This window comes from Gorilla gorilla, chromosome 14, assembly GCF_029281585.2.
Source record: "Gorilla gorilla gorilla isolate KB3781 chromosome 14, NHGRI_mGorGor1-v2.1_pri, whole genome shotgun sequence".
Taxonomy (NCBI): Eukaryota; Metazoa; Chordata; class Mammalia; order Primates; family Hominidae; genus Gorilla; species Gorilla gorilla.
In genome coordinates this window covers 62,933,164-62,939,163 of record NC_073238.2, presented here as the reverse complement: position 1 = coordinate 62,939,163, position 6,000 = coordinate 62,933,164, and the positions used below count along the sequence as shown (strand labels likewise).

The window sequence follows — 6,000 nt, the reverse complement described above, 5'->3', positions numbered from 1 at the left end:
GTACTACAGGGGGCTACAAGACTTCCGCCCCACAGCAATGGGGTGAAAACGTGAAGTGATCGGAGCTCCCAGATAGAGGGGCCAGCAATAGAAGAAAAGCTGGGGCAGGCTGGAGGAGAGGGGCTGTGGAAAAGGTTGCTCTCAGCATCATACACGCCTCATCCTTCTAGGTCGGGTATCCACAAATTCCCCAAATTTGCGAGAACATAACCCTGGAGAAGGTGGGGGTGACCCACGGAGGAACTCCCTGGAAAAGCGGAGGCGGCCCCAATGGGAGACTCCCGGGGGTCAACTCCGAGGGGAGGGGGCGTCTGCGAGAAAGGGGAGGGGCGGCAGTGGGCAGCCTAGGGAGGAAAGGAGGGGCGAGACGCCGTCGCCAGCCCCCTCCTCTCGTCTGCGCTCCCTTCGTTTCCCTCTCGGCCGGGCACCCGAGCGCATCCCGCCGAGGCCGGGCCGTTTCAGGGGGAGGCGCCAACTCGTCGCGGCGCCGGGCCCCTGACCGTGCAGTAACCGCTACCCAGGAGGCGGAGCGGACAAGGCTCCGGCCTGCGAGGAGGTAAGAGGGTGGAGGAGTGGTGTGGGAGGCCGAGGGGGATCGCGGCCGTGACGTGGGATGCTGTCAGGTACCACTGGGGCAGGCCACCCCTCCCCGCCCCTGCGGCCCGACCTCCCCGCCAGAGACAGCTGAGGGGCCCAGGGGACTAGAGCCGCGACCGTGCCACAGGCCTAGGCGTCGTCGCGCATGCGTAAAACTGCTGGCGGGAGTTAAGAGCTAGGTTCTGGGGCTACACCCAGCCCAGGCCGCAGGCAGAGGCGGCCCTGCGCATGCGCAATTCCGCTGGCGTGGTCCCGGTGCGCCGCTCTGCGACTACATCCTGCCCAGGCCGCCGGCCCAGGCTGCGCTGCGCATGCGCGAGTCCTGTGGTAGGGGTCGCGTTTGGCGTCGTTCCAGGGTGATCATTTGCTCGGAGGCGGCTCTCATCCTAAGCTCCCGCGTCTGGTGTGGCTGGGGGGCGTCACAGGTCCCGAGGGAGCGTCCTGCCTGAAGTTTCTCCCTCCTAACCCACTCGCTGCACTGCATATGTTGCCGATGTTTTCATTTCTGTGGCCTCGACCCCTAGGCTCCCGTCCCATAAATCTAGTACCCCACCTCCCGGGCACCGGCCCGGCTCACTAACTCAGTGGCAGTATATGCTTTCGACATTTGGTCCTGATGTCCAGGAATAGCGCGAAAAGTTTGACTTTGTTAGGCGAAGCCGTTTTGGAACTGTGGAGGGATTGGAAGAAATCGCCGAGCGTCTTAAGCCGCAACATACTGCTCTGCTCAGCCCTGGAAATAGAGGTTTTCAGACATTGAAAACTTTCCAAGTGCTCCGTCTTGGCGGAGAAAGAACTGAGTTGGAAGGCGAATTTAGAATGAACTTTTTGCTTTTGTTCTTTGCAAAAATTACATAAAATGTTGCAACAGTCGAGACCAGGACTATAACAAAACGCATTTCGTGGAGCTACTTTGTACCGCGCTTGGCGACTTACCTTGTCAGAGCTGAATAAAAGTGGTTGAGTTCACAAACAGTGCTCTGGATCGTTGCTCTTTCCCCCAGACACTGTTTAACGTTTACTGAGCCTCCTGGCTTTGCACCTTCCTAGTATTGCGTTCCTGCTGGGTTTTACACCTTACTAGACAGTGGGTCTTAGTTAAGTCAGTTTCGTGACTCCTGGGGCTACTGTGAAGAGTTTCTAACAATGTCATTACTCTGTGCTTTGTAATCTTATATGAAGTGCTGATACAGATATTTGGGGGCTGGAATAGAAGAGCCACTTAGGCTCAGAGAACGAGTACTCTAGGTGAAACGTAATCTCTTTATTTCCTGCTAGACAGTACATGCGTGTTATTAAGCAGCAGGTAAAAGCAACAAGGATGATACGTTCTTGCATACCCCACTTCCACCACTCAGGCCTTATTGCTCTTGCTGGGCTCGCCAAGCGGACCCTCATCCCAGGGCGTCTGCGTTTGGTATTTCCAGTATGCTCAATGCTCACTTTCCCACTCTTCGCAAATCTGCATGGCACAGAACTTTATTTAAGTCTTGAAACAATTGCCATCATTTCAGAGAGGTGACTACCTCACCTAAAATGTCTGGCTCTCCAAACTCTTGTACTGCTGGTTCGGCTTTGTAGCACTTAATCACCATCTGACATTATATATATGTAAGGGTATGATCAATCTATCTCCACCATAATTGAAGCTCAGAAGGTATTTGTTCATTGTAGAAATAAAATTGGAAACTAACTTACTCCAGAGATTTTTTTTACTGAACTCAACCTAGATTCATTCATCTATTCAACAAAAATTGATTTTCTATCACGTCCTGTCCTTGTTGCTTGGGATGCATCAATGAACAAAAGAGACAAAGATCCCTTCCCTCTGGAGCTTACATTCTAGCAAAGAATGATAAAAAACATATTTGTATATTAGGTTAGAAAAGTACAAATGCTATGAAAAAATGAAAAAGGAGAACAGAGAAAGGGAATTGGGAGTGCAGCTGTGGGTTGCAATTTTAAACATCATGGGTACGGTGAGTCTGAGGGATAAACCAAAGGTGGTTTAACATGGGGAACTGGGTTTTAGAAGTAAATGTTCTTCTGGGAGAAAACGTTCTTTACCGTGCTCTACAATGTCTTTTATGGGAGCCCACGGCATGACCCTTGTGATAAACGTCACCATTTTTTGTAGTATATAGGTGAAAAAACATTTTTTTCCCAAATAAGAGTTCAAATTATTCAGGAGTTTACAGTTTAACTTAGCACATCAAATGAAGACAATGGACTTTTACAAGGAAGAGCTAGCCAGACATCTATGTAAATTGTGCTGAGAAAAACTGTACGTTGTCTCCACAGTTTTTGCAATTGCTTCTAAATGTCCCTCTGACTGTGGATGACTAGTGAAGATCTTTTCTAAGAATGGTCATTGCTTTTCTGTATTTGAAACTGTGTAGGAGAGGAGCTTAAATCACCTGGTGTGATGTTATGCTATAAGGTATTAAATGACCTCTCTTAGAGGTATCTGAATGAACGAGATAGACCTAACTAAATTTCAATCCATAATTAAAGAAGGCTTAGAGAAAGAGGGTGATGGAGAGGAATAATTTTAGAAAGTAAAGTGTGTTTGCCCTCATGTCCTTTACTTACATAGATTACAAACTCTGTTCAAACACCAAAATATTATTAATCTAGGACCATAAATGTAAGGAGTCCATGGAATTTGCTTATGCCCTATGAAATTGTCATATTCAAGTTTGGTTCTATCAGTTGGTTAAGGTAAAATTTAAATGCCCCAAGATACTGCTACTGTTGAGGTTTACTTGGATTTAAATTACTACAAATCAGGCCGGGCGCGGTGGCTCACCTGTAATCCCAGCGCTTTGGGAGACCGAGGCAGTCAAATCTTCTTGAGCCCAGGAGTTAGAGACCAGCCGGGACAATATGGCAGAACTCTGTCTCTACAGAAAAACGAACAAAAAGAAAAATGAGCCAGGCATGGTGGCACACACCTGTAGTTTCAGATACTTGGGAGGCTGTAGTGTGAGGATCACTGGAGCCGGGAAGGTTGAGGCTGCAGTGAGTCATGATCACACCATTGCACTCCAGTCTGGGCAATAGAGTAAGACCCCATCTCATAAATAAATAAATAAATATTGCTACAGATTAAAATTGTCCAGGAAAAGGCAGATTGGAGACCAGGAATTATTGGGGTTACAGAGTGACATTAAGGACTCTTGTTAAAGACTAAAAGAGAGTTCTACTTGGAGATTTTACTTCAAAGGAGTGGATGGCTTGCCTCCTGGTAAGGGATATTGATAATGTCCATCAGTGGAAGGCTGAGATGATACTTCCAGCTTTCATTGTCTGGAAGGAACATGTATCTAGTTCACATGGTGATCACATTCTAACAACGTGAAAGTTTCCAGCAAACTTAAACCATAATAATTTTTCAGCATTAATTTGACATTAGAGTGGGTTTCTTTTACGTCTTCAGCCTTGCTAATTGGCCTGAGCTAATATCTCTTATGTCTATCTCCCTATGGAAGATGTTTTGAGCTAACAAGTAGCAGTAGGAGATAGTATGTGAATAAAACATAAATTTTGACTGCATTATAATATGTCCTGTATTATGCTGCGTGTATGCATGTATATAATACTGAACAAAACCAATCTCAAGGGGAAATGAGCCAAGGCCAAGAGGGCCTGCCATGTTGAAGGAATATATATGCTGTGGGTCAAAGATCTTTAACAATTAGGATCTCTGTAGCAGGTGTGTTAAGATTTTTTTTTTGAAAAATTGGATTAAATCTATAAGGACCTAGATTTAAAATGGATTTACAAATGAGATCTCAAGTCTCAACTCACATTAGTGCATATAACAACTTAAAAATATTTTTATCATTTATATTGGTTATTTTTCATATTTGAAAATGACACTTTTGCCGTGTGTGGCTGAAAAGACCAAAGTTGTCAAGCTCAGTAATCTTTTCAATTAAATACCGCTTTGCTTTGTACTGAAGATCTGACTCATCACTCTTGTTGAAATTTGGAAAACTTTTTAAAAAAACAAATAATTAAAATAGCAACAGGGTTTCTGTATTCTACACAACAGTTTTCTGTTTTTCATGAACATATGACAATACCATTTCCTTTGAGGTTGTGTGCTAGTTTTAGTTATGCTTTTAGTGTTTTAGTTTTGTCTGTCCTGTTTATAATTGTTCCATTTTAATTAGCCATGTAGGTATTTTACTGTTACTTGTCATTGATTTTAGACATCTCATTTAAGTGGAGCTAATATTACAGCTAACACTATCCCTTTTTGCAAGTGAAAACTGGGATCATGTTTTATTGTATATGTATTTATATTATTTATGACTTGAAGATGACCCTTAAAAAGCTATTAAAGATACTATCTAATGACTCACCTAAGGAGATATTTGGGAACCATCATTATCCTATTGAAATTTATGTGGTCTGCAGCTCATTAACACACTGATGCTGTAAACTGCATGCTGGTACCCTAAAAGATATTGATATTATTTAATTTCCTGTTTCTTTTGATTATAAAAGCATCATCAAATGTGTTACCCACCCAGATGGGATAATTTTAAGCATAGAGTTCTATATTGAGAGAATTCTAAAAATATTAATGTGTTTCTCAAGCATAGCTTTAGAGTTGATCTCATTAAGTTGAATTTTAAAATATGTAATACTGGGACTTCTCTGCAGGAATTGCTATTTTTTTTTCACCCCTTCTTCTGTAATCACTTCTAAGAATTATTAGCATTTAGAAGCCCGTGATTAACTGCAAAATATCAGCATTTAAAACCTACCATTGGGTTGGGGTAATGTGGACAGAAGTCCCTAAGAGAGCTGGATATTGTTTTGCTCTATGTTATTCTGTTTGCTCTCATGTATTTGCTTTCAATTCAGTGCCTACTGCAGGCACTGAATTAATATTTGTTGAATGAATTAGGCAAATGAACCTATGTCCCATAATCAGCTTAACTCATTTTTTAGGTCAGAGGTATTACCGAGTAATATAACACATTGTGTAGCAGACACACTGATTAATACTGATTACTTTACCACAAATAATATGTACAGACTGCCTGTTATATCTTTTGTACAGGCAAATGAATTATTTGACTTTATGTGAGGATTAAGAATGAATGTGTTTATCACATTATCAAAAGAGTGTCCCCTTGTTCAGTAGTCTTCAACTGTGTAGTTTTTAAAAGTGTAGAGAAAACTCTCAACATAGAATATATAGAAATAAGGAGTTATCTGCCCCAAACAGGGATACTTTAAAAATAAATTAGTGAACCGTACAATTAGGAAAACAGCTGAAATAGGAAATGTCATGTGACAGATTACCTTACTTGATATATATTTGGCTTTGAAACATTACTTTTGTACAGACTTGAACTACTGGCCACCGAGTGTTCCATTTGGAAC

General features: G+C 42.9%; 1 protein-coding gene across 4 annotated transcripts in view; it reads left to right on the top strand.

The window, feature by feature from the left end:
• Positions 1 to 352: 352 nt before the first annotated feature.
• RCBTB2 (RCC1 and BTB domain containing protein 2) overlaps positions 353 to 6,000 on the top strand; it is a 44,141-nt gene continuing 38,493 nt past the window's right edge. For 3 of the 4 annotated variants that reach the window (XM_004054503.5, XM_055359828.2, XM_063697373.1), the window contains exon 1: positions 354 to 556. The gene's annotated coding sequence lies outside the window, so the exon portion shown is untranslated. Of the gene's footprint in view, positions 557 to 6,000 lie in introns of all 4 variants that reach the window. The other variant, XM_055359826.2, reaches the window with a different exon arrangement.